The sequence below is a fragment of the Nyctereutes procyonoides genome, unplaced genomic scaffold (genome assembly GCF_905146905.1).
Source record: "Nyctereutes procyonoides isolate TBG_1078 unplaced genomic scaffold, NYPRO_anot_genome, whole genome shotgun sequence".
NCBI classification, from domain to species: domain Eukaryota; kingdom Metazoa; phylum Chordata; class Mammalia; order Carnivora; family Canidae; genus Nyctereutes; species Nyctereutes procyonoides.
The window spans coordinates 44,545,385-44,567,043 of record NW_026575139.1 but is presented as its reverse complement, the minus strand read 5'-3'; the positions used below and the strand labels follow the sequence as shown (position 1 = coordinate 44,567,043).

The 21,659-nt window shown below is 37.8% G+C and overlaps 1 protein-coding gene across 1 annotated transcript in view; it reads left to right on the top strand.

Moving 5' to 3' along the window:
• The window catches only part of GNG2 (G protein subunit gamma 2), a 113,554-nt gene that overhangs the window by 7,573 nt on the left and 84,322 nt on the right, over positions 1-21,659 (top strand). Inside the window, exon 2 of the mRNA XM_055304572.1 lies at positions 8,764-8,805. The gene's annotated coding sequence lies outside the window, so the exon portion shown is untranslated. The remainder of the gene's footprint in view (positions 1-8,763; positions 8,806-21,659) is intronic.

Genomic DNA, 21,659 nt, shown 5'->3' with positions numbered 1-21,659 from the left:
TGTCATTGGAAACACATCTTGACACTATCTATCTACTCTTTTCCGTGTTGATAGCTGGTGTCTTAGTTCAGGCCCTCCTAACATCCAGCTGGGCTGGTTTGTTTGTGTTCTTGCTTCTCAGTAGAATAACTTTTCTACTTCCCCTTCCACACTTCATCCCAGTCTTATTTCTCCAAATAGCCAAATTCCATCTGTTCTGTAAGGCTCAGTTCAAATGCTACCTCTTCCTAACTCTTCCGTAAAGCCTTCCTCGGTACTTCTCTCCCCTCCTCAGTAAGAAACAATCTTTACTTCCCCTGAAAGCTTTTGTTTTTTCTTCACAGCAGTAAGCACATTCTAGTGTGTATAATGGCAATCTGCATTTTTTCCCCTTTGGCTAGCTCTTTGAGGGTGATGGCCACACCCAATTCCATCTTTGTCTTCCTTATAGCACACAAATACAGTTTTATGGGAGGTTTTGGGTTTACTTGTTTTTAATTTCAGCTTTGTTGTGGCATAACTGACAAAAGGGTAAGATATTTAAAATGTACAGTGTGATGATTTGATGCACTTATACATTGTGAAAGGGTCCCCTCTATTGAATTAACACGTCCCTCACTTCGCATATCTGGTATTTGTGTGAGTGTGTGAACATTTAAGTTCACAAATGCAGTTTGTTTATAATTCATTTAATGAACTTTCTTTTGTTGCTTATTTTTTGGTGCAGACTGGGCTAGATACTCTAGAAGCTCTCTGGGAGCTCATAAACTACAGGGGAAGCAGGCAAATGCTGACATAATTATAATCCAGTTGGTCAGCTTGTCCACAAGTCTTAACTGAATGTCTGCAATGTGCCACGTGTCCTTCAAGAGGCTGAGGAGACTTGGATGAACAAAACAGTCCAGTTCTTTGTTTTCTTGGAACTCACATTCCAGTGTTGGGAGAGATCCAGTAAACACATAAACAAATGGCTTTTAGATCTGGCTGCACATTCAATATCACTGAGGAGTACTTTGAAACAAATACCCAGGTCCCAATCTCAGCCAGGCTGATTTGATCACAGCCAATCAAGTTTGGACCCCAATGAGAAAAACACATTGTGATACAAGAAAATATCAGGTAGTGAGAAGTGCTAAAATGAATGAAAATAGAAACAGACTGAATATTGTAGATTGTGCATGTGATGGTGGTGGTGATGGCAATGTACTTTTGTTGGGTAATCCCTGAAAACCTCTCTGAGGAAGTGATATTTGAATTGGGACTGGTAGTGAGGAGAACTCCATGTGAGGATCTGGGGAGCAAGGGTTTCCAAGCAGGTGCAGGTACCTTCCTGATGCAAGGATGGGGTGAAGTTCCAAGAAAATGTGTCCTTTTCACCCAAGTGTCTGATGATCTTTAGAAATATGTCTTTCCTCTCCAGAAAGCACCTTTTTCCATTAAACTAGGCCGACTCCAAACACAGTGTACTTGGCTGCTCTGTTGTGTACTTGGTCTGGGTTAAATTTTTTTTAGATTAAATTGATTTACACAGTCAGGAAGACTACTGTGTTTAATTATATTTTTCTACAGTACAATCAGCATTACAGGGCTGTTGTCTGAATCAAGTGCCAGTTTTATTGTTTAAAACAACCTTAGGAACTTGGTATTATCTCTTCGATGAACATAGTAGAGAAAGCAATGATTTCTGCCCTTAATTCTGTTTGGAGGAACCAAGGAAAATCGCACTGAGGAGTCTTTCAAACCACACAGAGTCAAGCACTCACTCATGGTTGAATGAGTGAAGATCAACACATTTCAGCAATCATGATGTGAATTAGCATTTGCCAGGCATGCTGTTTGTGCTGCTGTGTGCTGGATACTTTATATACATTACTGTTTGATGAGAAGAGGGTTTTTTTATTAGGACACTTTTGGCTACTGGTAAAGGAACACCCTACCAAAAAGGCTTAAACAGCAAGGAGTTTGCTCAGGACCACCTGAAAGAAGGGTAACTCCAGAGTTATTCATAACTGGGCACTGTTCTTAGCAACCTGCATTCTTTCCTTCCTCCTGTTCTGACTTCCTCAGCAGGTTGGCATACCCTCTTAAAATGCTCCCCTCCCCATGCTGAGATGGCTGCTTTCAAACTAACAACCAGATTTCAATATCTAGAAGCATAGTGAAGGGTCTGGTTTCTTTTCATGCACCTATTATTAGTGTGACAGAAAAGCTGTCTCTGGCTGAATTCCCCCACAGTGCTCATGCCTTATCTGTAGAGACGAGGCAGATGGAACCACTGTGACTGGATCATGTGAGTGTTTCCTCCTGAGGCCGTGGAGCAGCCCTGCCTCTATGAAGACCCCAGAGAAAAGATCTGGTTCTGTTAGGAAGGAAGGAGTTAACAATCATCAGGTAAGAAGTCAATGGAGTCTAATACCACTAGTCTTCCCATTTTATAAGTGAAAATACCAAGGCTCAAAGAGGTTCAGTAACATCAAGATCACACAACTTGGAGTTGAACAGTGTTTCCATGCATTTCCCTTAGAAAAACACACACAGACACAAAGAGCTTCTTGTTAATGGTGGTAATTTGGGTAGACTGGAGAAAGAATTCTCAAAGAAAATACAAAATGGCTAATGCGAGACTTAGTGAAGAATAACCTTTTAAACAAATCATTCCAGAAGAAAAATCCATCAGGTACTATAAAGCAAGAAGAATGTCATTTAATTTAGACAGCATTGAATTTAGTCTTGGATTATCTGCATTGTAAAAAGTTTTTAATGGACATTAAAGTAGTTTTTTTTTTTACAGTGCAGATATTCATATGAGCACATATTCATATATATATAAATTATATATAAAATTAAATATATATAAATCAAGTTTTCCTGACTGGTCAGTTAAATCAATTTGATGTAAATAAAATCCACCCTAGGCCAAGACAGGAGCTAGAAGGGCCAAGGGCTCTGTGTATGGCACCTGTTGGACTTAAATGAAAGCCTTATTTTCTCTAGAGAGGTGTGTGTTTTGTTGGTTACAGCACCTGTAAGAAGAATGACTAATCTCTGCAATTTATGATTATGAGTTATTTTGAAAAATCGGTTTTCACTTTCCAACTCTGGAGGCAACATGCACTTCCATGACTGTTGCCTTTTCTCGTGGTTTCCACTTTCTAAGGTGCTGTTGTGTTTCAGAGGCTCCATATATGTGAGGCAGCCTGGTGAAGAGGGGGAATTTCAAAGTGGAATTGCTGACATGACAGTGTTTTGACTGCTTGTCTCAAGGTGTGCTTTCGTTGCACCCTCATCATTGCAGACTAAGGATTAATAGTAGGAGTACTTTTTCTGTAGTAAATGATGGAATGCTTCCTACTCATATCTGCATTTTTAACAGGCAAGTACACTTAATTTCGAGGCTTTGCCAACAGTGCTCTGTTTAAGAGCACTGATCTGTACAGAAATGTGAAAAAAAATTAACAGGAAAAATGTCTGTGATTTTAGAGAGTCTTTTTGGAGAACTGAGCTATCTTTAACATTTTTAAAAAAAATCTCATAAATGATGGTTGTGCTTAGGGAACATTGCTGTGGATGGACATAAAAGTAGTATCACTAAGAAAAAAAAACTTTTGATATTGAACAGCCCCTAGATTTTCTTTTAATTGAGATAATACAAAAGTTAAATAAGAAAAGGTGAAAATTTCTAGGTAAATTTTTTTTTCTGTTAGTCTTAAAATAATCGTCAAATACTGTGGTATAAAAAATAATATTCTAAGGCTTAGTACACAGGAGAGCATAGTAGTTAAAGAACACTATGGAATGGTGTTTGGAATCAGAATCTCTTGAGCAAGTTACTTTCTATGCCCCAGTTTCATCATCTATAAAATGGGAAATAATGACAATATCTGCCTCATAAAATTGTCAGGAGAAAATTATATAATATATTAAAATGTTTATGTAGCATAATGAGTGACATATAGTAACTATTTAGAAGTATAGCTATTCAAGTATTATTGTTACCACAAAGGTAGAGTAGAACTTTTCTTTTGTCCATGGAATTTTTACCAAATTCTGGCAGAAGTGATTATTATGGCCCAGCATTAATCACAGATACAAAAAAGGTGGAGTTAAGGAATCATTGCAGGAGGCCTATTTTTCTGGGGTAGCTAGATGTCGATGTTTTGACTTAAGTGTCCACTCAGCCTTGGACTATTTGTCCAGTAATTTATGAACTTAGAATATTTCAAGTTTTCCTTCCCAACTCTTGATACGGTTGCTTTACATTTCCCTGTCCACTTTAGTTAGCTATAGCCACATCTCTTGTATTAGCCAGTGAAATGTGAACAGTAGTGCTCTTGACCACTTCCAGGAAGAACGTTCTAAGAACCAGGCTGTGAGTGAAGTCCTTGGCAGTTGGCAGTGGTAGAAGCATAGAAATGAGGGCTGCACTCTTAGGCCTGGGTCTTGGAGTCAAGACACCATAAGGATGGTCTCTCCACTGACCTGCAATGGACATGTAGTGGAAGTGAGAAATAAGCTTTGCTGTCTACACCACTAAGATTTTGGGGTTGTTCATTAACACATAGTATAACCTAGTCTATCCTGACAGATTCATTCTGATTATCCCTTCAAACTCTAGAGGAAAAGTATATTATTGGTAACAGTACATAAAATATGTGGCTATTGGGAAACTGTAATTTCTAATGACTATTTTGTGTGTGTCTTATACATTGTGTTATATGTAAGTATCAGGAGATAGAGTTTTAAGTTAAATAGTTTTAGAGTTTTAAGCCCTATAGCACTGTTCCTGTTATAAACAATGACACTTGCTACATAGAGGGTCTTAAATAATGTGTATTAAATAAATGATTGGAAGTGGTCCACAGTTTTTCCATATGCCTGGACTCTTTCATGTTTATATTTTAAAGATTGATTTATTACGTAATAAATCAATCTTTATGCACACACAAATGTGTGTGCATACAGGGGGGAAGGGTAGAGGGAGAAGAAGAGAGAATCCTAAACAGACTATGCTAAGCAGGATGAGCCCAACCTGTGGCTCCAAGTCACAACCCATGAAATCATGACCTGAGCCGAAACCAAGAGTGGGACAGCCAACTGACTGCACCACCCAGGGGCTCCCATGTTTGCATTAAAATTAAATATCTTTATTTTGGACATTGGTTTAAAAACATCTTGGTACTAAAACTTATGTTTATTCTTTCATAACACTTTACATGTGACTGACCACGTACCCACAGATTTAGGCTATTTTATTTGATATTTTTTACTGCTGATTTTATTTCACTTGATTATTTCCTTTGGTTCTCTAAAACTACATTATGAAATACCTTAATTATTTAAATTAGGGACAGATTAATTATCTCCAGTGTACAAACTCAAATTAATTTCATTATTAACCCAAGTTTTAAATTGATTAATCTTGGAGTTAAGGAACCAAATGGGGTTTTTCTTTTTCATCTGTAAGGAGAAGAGCATATTTGATTTGATGAATCTTCTCTATCACAGCAGTTATGTTAATAGGAGCAAGAAATTTGCAAGAAAACTTTGAATAGCTTTTATAAACCACCCAGAAACCGGTGTGTCTGGGACTTCTGGGAGAACAATCTGTGAGTCATTTTAAAAAACAAACACACTCATAATCACAGTGCATGTTGTTACCATGGTAATTAGGCCTGTCGAGTTGGCTTGCTTATGTTCCTGTCAAGAGAAGAGGGGGAGAGAAACTGAGAATTCAGAGTTTGGACAATCAGCTTTATTTGCCTATTGCAAGAGAGAGTTAGGGGTTCTTGAAAATGTACTAGCACAGTCATCCTAAGAGGGAAGTGAGGAAACTCTGGCATCCTGCCTTTGTTATTGAATATAAGTTAGCCATATTAGTGTCCGGTGTTGTGATTCACAGGAGAGAAAAGGACCATTTGGCATTCTCTTGGGAAAAAGAGGGGGAAATAGGTCCTTTATCTGATATATAATTACATATAAGTCTCTAAGGTCTCTCTGGGGAAGTGTCTCGTGTGCAGGTGCACAGAGCTTTAATGATCTTCTAAAAGGCACCAAATACCACTTGCATAATGTTATTGCAGATTAAAGGATAGTCATTGTAAAGTGCATTATTCTAATATGGGTAGAGATTGGTTTCAGGCTATTGTTTCAAAGCTGATCCCCAAGTAGATGAGGTATCTTTTCTCCATTTTATGGAGTAGATATGACTCCTTTATCTTGGACACATCTTATAATACAGGCCCATGGGTCGCAGAGATTAGGAAGTTTATGTGAGTTCTGACAAATCTGTCACCACTCCAGAGGAAAGTAAAATCAAAATATAACACTTGTTTGATGGACAGTCAACAGAGTTATTGGGCCAGTGGACTTACAGTAGGAGTGAGTCATTATGATTCTATCTGAGGAACAAACAACATCCTTAAATTAAAAGTATGAATTAGCGTATATAAAACTGTTTTTAAGAATGTTTCTAAGTTTACTTTAAGGGGTCTAGATATCCTCTTAAATGGATAATTATACTATGTTGACTAGAGTTTTATTTTTTTTAGAGTATTCCTCAAGCAGATACTAAAGCAGATTTTATTTAAAGCTAAACAACTTTTCTGTATTGAAACTATTTTTCAAAAGGTTTGAAATAAAGTGCCATGAAGCATAATGAGAAGGTCATAGAAACTCAGGAAGTTGGAATGTGATATATGTCCTTGATAGGATATAATAACTACTTCTTGAAATTGTAGATTTCATTTTTTTCTCATATGGACAGAAGGCACATGTTGCTTGAAATCAATCCTGTACTATCTTAATTTTCTTAAAATTCCTAAACAGTGCTTAACTTAAATTTTTTTCTGGTAAAGTAATTCATGGTGATTACTGAAAATTTGGAAAATACTTAAATTGTAAAGAAATGACCTCTTCTCTATTAATTAGATTGTTGGTTGAACTGCATGTAACAGGGGCTTGATTTCACAGTGGGTGACAGAAGTTATTTCTCTTTCACATAATAATCCAGAGGTGGGTAGTCCAGTGCTGGAAAGGTCGCTCCGTAAGATCATCCAAGGACCTAAGCCTTTTCTGTCATGTTAGGCCATCACTCAGGCATGTTTCTCTTGCTTTATTATCTAACGTAGCTTTCCCTAAGGATCCCACCTATGACCATTATGAAGGGAGAGTGTTGGAAATGAGAGGGCATGACCCAGATGTTGCACATACCACTTTTGTAGTCATCCTATTGAACCATGTCTCATAGTCCCACACATTGGGGCAATGGAGGCTGGGAAAAGTAGTTACCCTTGACGTGTACATTTGTAGCTTAAAATTCTATTATAAGCATAGAAGAGCAGAGCAGTTACTGGTCATATCTAGCAATCCCTGCTATTTCAATTATCCTATAGATGATAGGATAGAAGAGGCAATATGCTGTTTACATTTTGATGCATCTTCTTCCAATAATTTTGTAGAATCTGTATCAGAAAGATTATACTATTTGCTAGAAAAGATTATTTGTGATGTACTAGAAGAATATTACATATTAAAAATATAAAAATATATTAGAAAAATATGTATTCGAAACCTATATATTAGAAAATTAACTGAGGTCACAACTATATACATATAATTTTGTATTTTTTTCACATTACTTTATGTTGTGTATTTTTCCTCATCATTTAAGTTGTTTGTAACTATCATTTCAAAGTTCCATCATGTACAGTTTTTGTTTTACTTAATAGATTATATTACTGATATTTAGGCTATTTCTAACACCCAGAAATACTTTTTTTTTATAAAGTCAAGGAGTATTGTCACTAAGACGGTGATTGAGAACATATTTGAGGATCTTGAATAGTGCCAAAATATTTTCCTGAGAGGCTCCTAGCACCAAAAATGCATGAGAGTACTGGACTCAGAGCACCCTTGGACAGGCTTATTTTGCAAGCCCCACTAATCATTGTTATCCCTAGGGTTCATTCTCTGAAATAGGTTGGTTTTGGCCCTTGGCTTTTTTTTTTTTATTTCTTTGCTGTCATTAATCATAAGATAATGTATTCCTAATAACTTTGGGTCATTTAAAACATATGATCCTTTCTAGTCATCTGGGAATAGGTTGGGCTGAGATTGTAGCATGCCTGCCAATCTTAAGCAATGTGAGGTCTTTATAGACAAGGATGTTCCTTTGGTCCTAGGACCCAATGTGAATTTGATTAAAATCTTCAGAAGTCATTGTAGCCAGGGGTATCGGTGTCTCTACTTTTAAGCAGCCTACAGAAACGTTGATACCAATGATGCTTATATAATTGCTAAATTGTCCAAATATACCCTCTTAAAGGGCTAGATACACACAAATGGAAGATCCACCTCTGTTCATAACACCTGGAGCATCGATGAGTTCTACCTCTGCCCTTTTGGTTCTGTTGGGAGCAAATTGGGTTAGGCCAAGAGTAAAACTTGTTCTTAGTCATCTCACTTAGTCATGTATGTCACCAAGAACTCTTCTTCCCTTAGATTCCCAAGTTGACTTTATGTTTTGATGTTTTCTTGCAGGCCAGGGAAGTCCATAAAGAAACAGATTCTTATTTTCACATCTGCTTCTTAAAAGAAAAAGAATTAACAAATTGTTGCTTGGCTCAGAAATGTAAACCTGTGAGACTTTCTGCCCTTAGAGCTATTCAGCCATTACCACCAAACCCTATTTACAGAAACACTCATTTGCTTATTCAGCTCTTATGTATCATGTTATTTTTCCTCTTTATAAAAAAACATTCATTTTCCTCTTTGCTTTCTCAACAGCCCAGATCTGCCAGTGAGCCTCAGGCTTTGGGAACTGAAGAGGTAAGAATTAAATATTTTCTCCTAGGAGCTTCTTGAATCTAACCAGAACTTGAAGAGAAAAGAATATCTTAACTGATCCTATAGATGAATGCATTTATTATGTGATGTTTATCAATAAGAAATATTCATAGCTTTAGCAAAATCAACAGGATTTCAGGATTTTGGAAAAAAGCAGTTATCCTTGATGATAGTTAAAATCAGATTTCTCACTCAGATTTTCCCATTTTTTTTCTAAAAACACAAGTTGGAGAGTCTTGAGGTGACAGCCTTAAAATGTCTTCTTATGGCACCATACTCAGTTAATTGGTTGCAGCTATTGATGACATTCCTTGTGCAAGACAGACATCACAGTAGATTAGTTCAGAGAAGGGTAAGCCCAGTTCTTAATAGATTGGTTGTACAGTGTAAGGGCTTTTCCAGCAGCTAAAGCAATAATAACAAAAGGTCAATCTTATGCTGTAGGGGTTTCTTCTTAAAGAAGTTAACTTGGCGTTTGAAAGTAGCTAAAGCCATTTGAATCTGGTTGTAGACTTGAAAGGTCACCATATTACTGAGACAGGTGATAATGTGTTTACCTGCCCTGACCTATAGTCAGCAACTTGGATTTTTCCCCCCATCTTAAAATTTAACATCATCAGGAAAAATTTCAAGGATATTCCAAAATAGAATAATATAATGAACTTCCCCATCACTCAATTTCCACAACTATCAATTCATGGCCAATATTTTTCATTTATCCGACCACCTATTTCTCTTCATTCCCCCATTGGATTGTATGTCAGTGGCTTGAATTTGGGTGTTGGATTTTAAATTGTTTATTTACATAACTATTTAGTGGTTACAGAAAAGTACTAGTAAAAAATACAACTTACTTATGACCTGATTTACTTTACTGCAGCTAGTCTTTCATCCATTTATTTATTCAGCAAACATTTAGTACTTGCTAGTATTAGAATCCCAGAATCTCTGGTCTAGAAGGCTACCTGGGTGGCTCAGTCAGTTGAGCATCCAACTCTTGGTTTCTGCTCACCTGGTCATGATCTCACAGGTTGTGAGATGGAGCCCTGTGTCAGGCTCCACACTTAGCGGGGAGTCTGGTTAAAGATTCTCTCCCTCTGCCCCTCCCCCCATTTTGTGTGTGTGTGTGTGTGTGTGTGTGTGTGTGTGTCTCAAGTAAATAAATAAATCTTAAAAATCTCTGGTCTAGAGCTTATTAGAAGAAAGGCTTGTGTGAGTGTGCTTTTAAGACCATGTATAGCTTTTACTATCTCATAAAGTACTTGCTTTTAGGATTTAAGTACTTAATATTTTACAATTGAGTATAGAACCATCCCTACATTCTACCAAATACAGTAGTCCCCCCTTATTTGTGGGGAATATGTTCCAAAACCCCCAGTGGATGCCTGAAACTGCACTAGTACTGAACCATATATATACTATGCTTTTTCCTATATGTATATACACCTGCAATAAAGTTTGATTATAAATTAGGCACAGTAAGAACTAACAACAATAATAAAGTAGAACAATTATAACAATATACTGTAATAAAAGTTATGTGACTATGGTCTTTTTCTCAAAATATGTTATTGTACTGTACTCACCCTTCTTGTGGTGACATGTGATGATAAAATGCCTACATGTGAGATGAACTGAGGTGAATGACCTAGGCATTGTGGTCACCTGCTTCCTTGCGGTTGACCAAGGGCCACTGAAACTGCAGAAAGCAAAACCACGGTTGAGGGGGGACTACTCTATTGCTAATAATGAAGACTGTCATACAAGTATTTGATGTTCTCTGATGTTTATGTTGATTTCTTTCATGCTAATGAATGTACTTTAATGTTTCAAATCAATCCAGGCAGCGTTTCTCAATGGGAGTTGCTGGCAGGTGGAATGGGACAATTCTTCATTGTACTCTTTGGTATTCCTATTTTGGGGCTTTTAAAAGGCCAGTGGCATCTTCTGATCATTGTGATATCCAGAGCACCCTTAGGAGACATGGAGAACTACTGTGTCTTTGCACACAGCTTTAGAAAGGTTCTCTGTCATTTTCCATTCTCATGAGCATTTTTGCTTCATGCAAATTTACTGATTTCGGTTATGCTCGATGGTTCCTCATGTAAGGGGTACTGTGGTAACTAAAGAAAGAATTTCACTGGGTTTTATACAATATGTTGGAAAATTGAATTTAAATAAAAAATTTTTTAAAAGAAACTAAATGAAGTAGACATCTAAAGAAAACTGGTGTTTGCACTATTGGAGGGATTTTGAGAAAATTTGCTCTAGTACCAAATCTGTTTTCTTTTAAGTCTATACAGAGAAGCAAATTAAACACTGGGTGAGAAATGGTCAAATATTGAGGTTAAGAGCAAAATACTATTAAGGTATTATGCAAATTAAAAAGCCGCAATGATGAAGGATGTATTCATTTCATGTTTGCTGCCATAGCAAATTATCACAAACTTAGTGGCTTAAAGCAATACAAATTACAGTTCTGCAGGTTAAGTTCTCTAGGGATCTCACTGCGCTAAAAGCACACTATCAACAGAACTATGTTCCCTTCTGGAGGCTCTAGGAGAGAATTCTAAGGTTTACCTCCCTCTATCTTTAAAACTAACACTACATCTCTGTATGCTTTCTCTCTTTTTTTTTAAGATTTTATTTTTATTTATTCATGATAGACATAGAGAGAGAGAGGCAGAGACACAGGCAGAGGGAGATGGAGGCTCTATGCTGGGAGCCCGACGTGGGACTCGATCCTGGGTCTCCAGGATGGTGCCCTGGGCCAAAGGCAGGCGCTAAACCACTGAGCCACCCAGGGATCCCCTCTGTATGCTTTCTACTCTATCTACATCTCTTAACTCTGAACTCAGAAAAACTTTTGATTTTAAGGTCCCATGTGATAAGATTTGGCCCACCTGAATAATCCAGGATACTCTCCCTCATGTGAAAGTCCTTAACTCAAAGTCCCTTTTCCCTTGTAAAGGTTACACATTCACAGGTTCCAGAGAGTAGGACATGGATTTATTTGGGGGTTATTATTCTGCCTACTACAAAGTAAAAGAGATTAGTTGTTCAGAAAAGCAGAAAGGCTAGTAGAGGTAGGAGTATCCAACATTTCATTGCATACTATTGAGCAGGTTTTGGGTTCCCAGGTTTCTTTTTTTTTTTAATTTTTAAAAATTTATTTATGATAGTCATACACACACACAGAGAGAGAGAGAGAGAGAGAGAGAGAGACAGAGACAGAAACATAGGCAGAGGGAGAAGCAGGCTCCATGCACCGGGAGCCCGACGTGGGACTCGATCCCAGGTCTCCTGGGCCAAAGGCAGGTGCCAAACTGCTGCACCACCCAGGGATCCCGGGTTCCCAGGTTTCTGAAGCAAGTTCTTTTTTTTTTTATTTTTTTATTTTTTTTTATTTTTTAAAGTTTTTTTTATATAAATTAATTTTTATTGGTGTTCAATTTACCAACATACAGAATAACACCCAGTGCTCATCCCGTCAAGTGTCCTCCTCCGTGCCCGTCACCCATTCACCCCCACCCCCCGCCCTCCTCCCCTTCCACCACCCCTAGTTCATTTCCCAGAGTTAGAAGTCTTTATGTTCTGTGTCCCTTTCTGATATCTCCCACACATTTCTTCTCCCTTCCCTTATATTCCCCTTCACTATTATTCATATTCCCCAAATGAGTGAGAACATACACTGTTTGTCCTTCTCCGATTGACTTATGAAGCAAGTTCTTTTATTGACTTTGCAAATCCTGTTTTGTAGATACAGGCCCTGAAGGTTTTCTTGGAGTATTTAGCATTGGATCCAGTGGACAGGTTGAAGTTCCACAGCTCCTTTCTTGGCCAGATCTTTTGGTACTATGGGTGTGGCCTCTGGAGAGTGTGCTGCTTTTGGACTTTCTGTAACTCTGGGGAGTTTGCCCACAGTGTGCAGGTTCCAAAGTCATTGAATAGTACCAAAGAAATATAAGATTTTTATTTTATGCTGTTATGTCTGCCTGTCATATTATGCTATATTTATTAGGCTCTAAAATGTGGAAATTGGAGGAAAACATAACGTAATATTTTAGAGCCTCACTGTAGTGGCATTTATTATAGCTAATTTCAAAGTATGGTTTAATTTCCATCATATATCAGGTAGGTCCTCCCCACAAAGTAAGAAACCATTTCTTGCCTAGGGAATGAAATAGACCACTGGGTTATTTTTTGAAAAGCATCTCTGGAGTAGAATGTAGCTAGAAATTTTAGTTGGAGATGTTAAATTTTTTCAGCTACTTTTGTAGCAAGTCCCTTTTCTATCCACTTCTAGACATTCCAACAATGCAAATCTGAAGACAAAACCTAGAATTAGTAATAGGATAACAAATCATTCTAATTTGTCCAAGACCAGGGGTTTCCTGGGACACAGAACTTTTGGTGCTAAAACTGGACCAGTCCTGGACAAATCGGGACAATTGATCACCCCACCAGATGTCTAACAAATGGCTATGTGGAAAGTATCTGTCACATCAATGAATTGTTAAAAATAGAATTTTCTTTTAAGATTTTGTTTTGGGGCACCTCGTTGGCTCAGTCGGAAGAGCATGCAACTCTTGATCTCAGGGTCATGAATTTGAACCCCACATTGGATGTAGAGATTACTTTAAAAATAAATAAAGATTCTATTTTGAAGTAATCTCTATACCCACTGCAGGGCTCGAACTTACAACCCTGAGATCAAGAATAACCTACTGAGCCAGGTAGGTGCCCCAAAATAGAAATTTTAATTGACATAGATAATGACAACAACCCCCAGGGCTTAGGCTGAAGATAAGAGTGACTCCAACTCTTGGAAAATCTGTATCCACATATACATGTTTGCCCAAACCAACTTAAAAAAACAAAAAACAAAAAAACCCCCAAACCTTCAGATTGAGAACTAAGAAGAAACTGTGACATTTAGGAAGTGGTACATTTCAAGCCCTACCCTTTCAGTTTCTCAGTGTTAGTTACTAGCACCCTCCTACAAGATGCCTTCCATGAACCCATCTGTAATAACTTTATCACTGAAGTGACCACAGTACCTCACTGCATCTTTTCCAGCACATGGGTATGTATGGAAATGATAAAACCTGTTTGCCAAAGCAGCACAGAGCTCTCTTAGTTTGAATCCTGTCTTTTGTGTGACAAAATTAAACTTTCCCACCTAAGAGACAGAAGACTGTTCAGAAAGTATGAGGAAGATGATCCTGAAAACCTGAGGGGAAAGGATTGGAGTGGATAATGTCTTGGCGTCTTACCCAGCTCAAGAATTTGGTGCTTCCTGACCTTCCAGCTGTAGAGCTTGAGCTACTTGCCCTATATAAGTAGGTGCATTTGGGTAAAGACTCTTGTTCAGTCCTTCCTCCCTGCTTCCCTAATTCACTCCCCTGTGTTAGCCACATCAAGCCAGGTTGAGAAATCTGGAATACTGAAGGTCCTAGAGGCTCATTTTTTACATTTCTGTGAACTTTATTTGGATATTTTTGTTCTTTAAGCCATTGGGACAAAAAGGACTGCAAACGTACTTGAAAGAACAATAAGTTAGCTTCCCCAGAACAGACATTTGACTTTCCAGAGCTGGCACTCTCTCTCTCTCTCTCTCTCTTTTTTAATGTTTTTAATTGTTCTCCATCTTCCAAACTGTCTTAGTTGGTAGGTACAAAGAATTCTCCTTTAATACTTTTTTTTTTCCCAAAAAAAAATAGATTGAATACTTTCTGTCATGGAGGTAGGATCTGGGTTTCCGACAAGGATAGGTCTTGGATAGAACTGTGAATTATTTTGATATATTCCTCAACCCCTTTTTTTGGTTCCTGCCTTCTAGGACAACCAATCCTGGTTTCATTTTAAGACTAGCATCATTTCAGCTTCAGACCTCTGCTGGTTTTTTTTTTTTGGGGGGGGGTGGAATCAAGTTCCAGAAGAAATGAAAGCATCCCAAATCATTATGCTGTCGTATAAACCTAGATTCTTTTACTCTTTGCCAGAGAGAAATTAGAGAGTAAATGTAAATAAGAGGTCCAAATGACTACTCTGGGTACAGAGTTCCTTTGGGAGTAATAGAAATGTCTTGAAACTAGAGAGAGGTGATGGCCTCACAACATTGTGGATGTAGTAAGTGCTGTTAAATTGTACACTTTCAAATGATCAGTGGTTAATTTTATGTTATATGAATTTCACCTAAAAAAAAATTGACTGGATTTCGGGTGGGGGAAAAAAAAAAAGAAAGACTTTCTCTTTAAACTCTGAAAGAAGTCTTAGCCATTTTAATAAGCTCCTGTTAAATTTCTGGACCAAAATTGTTATTCTATCCTGTCCCATTACTCAGAGAAAATATTTAGACATAAAAATGTCTGCGAGAGGGTGAAGGAGGAACATCTTTGAGAGTTAAGACACTAGTTGTTCATTAAAATGTATAGTTTTTGTTACTAGATTATAGACTGGCCTATACTTTGTAAAGCTGATCACAATAAAAATTTGTTTTTTTAAGTTGAATAATTTTAAACACAGGACATTATTCTGTTTTTTGTGGGATAGGATTTGTGTCAACTAGGTTGGATGGTTTTTTTTAATATCCTGTAGTTGCACACTGCAATTGGATATGATAAAATGGAAAGAGTCCAGATGTGATAACTTTAATGAAATGTGAGCAAGGTAACAAATTTCAGATACAGAAATGCCTTTTATTAAAACATCTCCTTAGACATCCCCAAGGGCTGTCATGTGATTAGAGTCTGATGGGGACTTGTTGTAAGGGATGCTTACATAAGGGCTCACACAATCCTTGGTTTAATTATGAAGCTTTAAGATTTTTTAATTCCTTCTAGATTTAGAGGGAACCATTTTGACCTTTCTACGGAGATGTAACTAGGCAACCAGGAACAGCACTTAGCCAGTGCACAGCATCCAAACTTCATAGCTATTGCACCATTTAAAAAAATACCATTTAAATCTGTCTTTTAGCTCTGGCATATGCTGCCATGTAACCTTTAATTTCTTAGAAAATATCATGCAAACCCCCAACTGTAAAATAAAGTGGTTCCTAGAAGCCCAGTATCCTCCAAAGTTAATAGGGAAGTGTGCCTACAAGAACAGCAGTAACAGAGTTGAGAGGTAGCTGCGTACACTGTGCTTTATAATTGGGAATTAAGAAGGTAGCTCTCATTTTTGGTGTATGAAGGTGTACGAGTTTAAAATCATATCCTCAGCAGGTGGCAGTGAGCATTCCTCACAATATGATTAATGGAAAACATATACAGTCACTGAGATGAAAGCTGGCTTTTATTCTAATGAAGTTGATTTTACTTTGCTGGAAAGGTATATAAACATACCTAGTTTGATCAATAAACAAGAATTTACTGAAAGCTTTTTATGTGTCAGAACTATACTATGTATGTACTGTATTCTTTGTGATAACCATGCCTTTAATTTAATTAGTTTTTGTTTCATGAAAGGAATAGATGTGTAAGATTTTAAAAATCCAAGCAGTTGAGGCAGGCCTAAATGAAAAATAGAAGTTTCTTCCCAAATGTTATTTTCTGGTCCCACTCCCTGGAGGTTACCGCTGTTAGTAGTTTCTGATGTGTCTTCCAGAAGTGTTCATCTTTTGATTAATCTATTGAAAAGGTGAGTATGACAAGTGCCACTAAACCATCTTAGTAAGCTGCTCTTCTGAACTAAAAATTTTTTTTTTAAAGATTTTACTTATTTATTCCTGAGACACACACACACACAGAGAGGCAGAGACATAGGTAGAGAAGCAGGCTCCCTGCAGGGAGCCTGATGTAAGACCAGATCCCAGGATCCTGGGATCACAACCTGAGCCAAAGGCAGACACTCAACCACTGAACCATCCGGGCGTCCCTGGACTAAATCTGAAGACACTACTTGATGCTTCTTTTTGAGCTGTGCCTTTTGAAAACTGAAAAAAATGTCAGCACCAAAGTGATGCCAATAGAGCATAGTGGGAGGGAGGACTACGCTGAGGAATGTTCCTGTGTAATTTTAGCCTCACTCAAATTTACATATAGAACTTAAGTAATAAACTTTAAGGTAGTTCTTCATAATTTTCAAAGTCATCTGGAATACATTATCTCCCTTGATCCTGTTGATGACCCTGTGACACAGGAATTACTCATTTTACGATGGAGGGAGCTGTGGTTCTCCAAGGTTAAGTAAGTTGCCCACGAAGCTGACAAGGGACAGGACCAAGACTAGAACCTGAGTCTATTCCAAGTTTTATTCTTGAGCCAAATGATGCTGGTAACTGTGAGCAACAAAGAGATCCATAACACCTTGGTGCTACTGCATGATGGGCTGTGCTGGAAAGCGGAAGGGAGCTCACCTTACTGCCCACCCCCCCTTTTTTTAAATTCATGAGAGACACACAGAGAGAGAGAGGCAGGCTTCCTGTGGGGAGCCTGATGCAGGACTGGATCTCAGGACCCTGGGATCACGACTTGAGCCAAAGGCAGATCACTGAGCCATCCAGGCGACTCGGGTGCTGGAGTTACACTCTGAAGATCTGGTTATGAAGTCATTTGCTTCTGCCCCAGGGCAATTGATTTAATGCTGTACATACAGATTAGGGTGGCTGGCTCTCTCCTCACAGTTTCCTCACTGCCTCTGTCTATCCCTGTTTTCTTTGTTTGTTTGGATAATACTGGCCACAGGGGTGGGGACTTGACCCAAGTTGGGAAACCACAGTATTTCATCACCAGACTGCAGGAGTGGGTTCAAAGGGTGGACATGTGACCCAACAGGGGCCAGTAGGTTCTTCCCCTAGAATATGCAAACTCAAGTTGAGGATGAGGTCCCATCCTTTCTCATCTCAAGGCAGTAAGAGTCACATAAGGCCATGTTTCAGTCTGCTGAGAGAATGAAGTCTGATGCCCAGAAGGGAAGCAAAAGAGAGAGAAAGGGAAAGGAGAGAGAGCTTACTAACAATCGGAGACCATGAATTCAGTGGATGAGAGTCAATACATTTCCATTGCCATTTTTTACTTAAGCTAATTTAAGTTGCTACAAAGAGTTCTGAATGATATCTCCAGGTCTGTTTTCTCATCCATAAAATGGGAATGATAATATTTGCCCTGACTATATCACAACTGCTGTAAAGATCGGTTGAGATAATGAATTGGAAAACACTCTGTAAATTGTAAAATGCTGTACAAATACAAAGTGGTATTATTCATTGATAAGTTGCATTGACTTAGGAAAAATCAAAAGCATGAATTTACCACTCATTTGGAAAATAAGAAGTGAGAACTTTGTAAGAGCCATCTGGTGTTATGCAAAATAAAATGGAAGCTGCCAGCGTCCTCCAGATTTTTTTTATATCCTTTTCAAATACTTTTTAAGTTCTTATAGATGTTCATAATGAATACAAGGATAAAGCTTACCTTGCTGGCTCAAGTTTAATTCAATTTGTTCTCTTTTCGATCTGTGGCTATAATCTATGGCGAACATGCACAGTTAAACCAAACAAAAATAAAGTATCATATTAATATTTCAACATTTTAACTTTTTTACTTAAAAGAGCTTTGCAGATTTGTGCTACATGACATTTTGCCTTTATTAGAGAAAAATCATCAAAGAAAATCAGCCTTAAAATAATTATTCTAGTTATAGAATTTTCTTCGTTTGGGAATAATATAGTTGGGTTAATTCTGGAGATGGGAGGTTAGTTGTTTTGGGCTTAGATGGGATCAATATCCATCTTTTTCCTTATCCATTTTTTCTTTATATCAAAGATATAAGCTCTCAGTAATCAAAATCTGTTTGAGATTATAATTTATGTCTGACACAGGAAGCATCACTTCACTTTTATAGCATTTTTTTTTTTTACTATATATGATAATACCTCTCAATGAAGGAAAACAGATGGTACCTCTGAAATCTGCTCTCTTTCTTAGATTTGCCATTTAGGCAGTTTTTATTGTAGCAAACATCTCTTCATATTGATCGTTAGACTCCCCCAAAAATGGTTTAATGTCTCAATCTAAGCAATATATGCAGAAATGTTGAAGGCACCATGGAAATATGATTTGTAAGCATGAAGAAGGATGATATAGCAACCTGAAAATGTTTTACATATCTCACATTTTAAAATCTGAGGATTGCATCCACCACCTTGATCATAAATCTTGTGAATATGTCTTTGTGTTACATGATCGCCAATGCAATGAGTTTGAGCCAGTGCTGTTTTGAGCTCTCCATTCCAAACCTCACCTAGCCATTGTTTATCTTTGCCTGGGTTTGACATTAACCCCACAAATGTCAGCATTTTCATATAAATCAAGGAGTTGGAATAAGTTCATTTTCTGAATAAGGTATACTCTTAGCCCTCAGAAATGTCCTCTGTACTGGAGACAGTTGGCATCCTCAAGTCAGTTAATTTTAGGAGAGCTTAATAAAGAGAATATTTACAAGGATGTGGGCAGAGTTTAGGGAAAGTGCACTTCTACAGAGCTCCTTTCCTATCTGTGGGCTTGAAGGGATGAGGACTAGGAGGAGAGCCCTCCTGAGTGGTGCTTTAGCCCCCAGGAAAGGGGTGGAGCCAGATTATAACAACCCTGGAGGCAGAGATCCCAAGAAACCTATACATTGAAATGATTCTTTTTCCCTCTGAGCTGCTTGTGCTAGCCATTGGCCAAACCTGACTGAAGACAAAGAGCAAGGAATTCTGCTGCTGAGTCCATATGGTTTAGTTTCCTGGGGCATAGAGCTTGGTGGAATGGGATGGAGAATGGTTCCAAAGGGGCTAATGGAAGATATCTAGCACATAGGGAGCCTTCCTTATGAAAGTCTTGCATGAAAGAAATGGCATTCCTTCCTCGCCCAAATTCAGCTATCTTACAAAAACAATTGTTTTGACCACTTGCATTTTTTTCATTAATTTTGCTTAATCCAGGTTATAGCCCATGTTCAAATGGGCCCAAGCATGATGATAGCATTTGGACAAAATTTAGCTGTGTATGTGGTAAGATGATCTGGAGGCCGTACAGAGGTGAGGAAGCTACCCTCATGCTTGTCCCATATAGAGAGGGGATGGCATCTTCAACCTAAAGCTCAAGTTTAGTGGTAGGCATGGCCAAAGGTAGATAGACATTTCAGAGCAATTTGAAGTAGTCCACGTTCTTGGATCTCCCATATTCAAAAGAGGGACCTATTGTCTCATGAAGTACAATGCTCAGCTAGTGAGCTGAATGGCTAGTTTTGTTTTGTGCAGCTTGCTTTTAATCTCAGTTGAATTATTTTCTCTTCTTTGATCCAGGGACCAGGATTACTTGCCTTGATCTAATCCAGATTAACTCTTCTGATCCACTGAAAATGAATAAATCAACTGACTCAGACTAATCCCCATAATTGGAGAGGTATTTGTGGGAGCATACCATGATAGACAAAAAGAAAACAAATTTGGAATACCACTGTAAAGCATAAACCTTTTCTGTGGGCCAGAAAATTCTCTGATTCAGGAAATGCTGGGACACAGGGATTCCAGGAAACAAAAAAAAAAAAAAAAAAAAAAAAAGCTGGGTCTGTAAGAGGAACAGTGAGCAGAAGTGTGGTCTAGAGAAAAGAACATGGGTTTTGGGGTTAAGAATAAGAGATCTCTCAGTTCAGTACTGACAGTGGCCACCTTGGCAAATTATTGAACTCTCTCAATCTCAAGTTTCATTGTATATAAAATGAGAATAATTTCACTTGTTACAGAATTATTTAAAACAAAGGCAGTGTTTTTCACATGGTAATCAGTCAAATACTTTTTTTGGGAGGTACACTCACTTTTTAAAAAAGTTTCTTAACAGCTTTATTGAGATGTAATTGACATATGGTAAATGATACATATTTAAAGTTGATGAGTTTTGACTGGATACACCCATGAAACCATCACCACAATCAAGATAATGAACATTTCCATCTCTGAGTTTCCTCAAGCCTAGTAACTGTCTTTCCTTCCCATCCCCATATTTAGGCAGTCACTGATCTGCCTTCTGTCACTCTAGAAGAGTTTGCATTTTCTAGCATTTTACATAAATGCAATCATATTATGTATTTTTTCTGACTTTTACTTAGCATAATTACAGGAGACACATCCATGTTGTAAGGATCAGTAGTTTGTTTCTATTATTATAGAGTAGTATTCTATTGGATTGGTATACTGCAGTTTGCTCACTCGTTAGAGGATATTACTCAATTATGTTTTATTTCCTTCTCCCTTCTTCTTTCTTCATTAACAGTGTAAGAAAAACTTCTCACATCTTCCATGTTACCACAGTTGACATTTCCATTAATATCCTCTGGGGGTAGTGTAGCTTACAATTGGGTAGAAAAGCAGATGTAACAGTAATTGTGTTCATTAAGCCCTGGCTTAGGTTGATTCTGACCTGAAGCTCAGTTCTTTCTGCTTCTTTGGCTTTCTTTTGCTCTTTAACAGAAATAAGCAACCTGGAGGATACAGATGTCCTCAACTGATCTCTGGATGAAATTATGATACATCGGTACAATGGAATATTATTTGCATAAAAAAAAGAATGAATACAGATTCATGCTTACAATATGGGTAAACCTTGAAAACATTATGCTAAGTAAAAGAAGCCAGACACAACAGGCCCCATGTTATAGGGTTCCATTTACTGAAATGTCCAGAATAGTCAAATCGATAGAGATAAAAGGTAGATTAGTGGTTGCAGGAGCTGGGGTGGTGGAGGGGAAAATGCAGAGTGACTGCTGATGGGTACGGGTTTTTTTGGGAAGGTGATAAAAATGTTCTGGCATGATACTGGTGATAGATGCGTAACTGTGAATATTCTAAA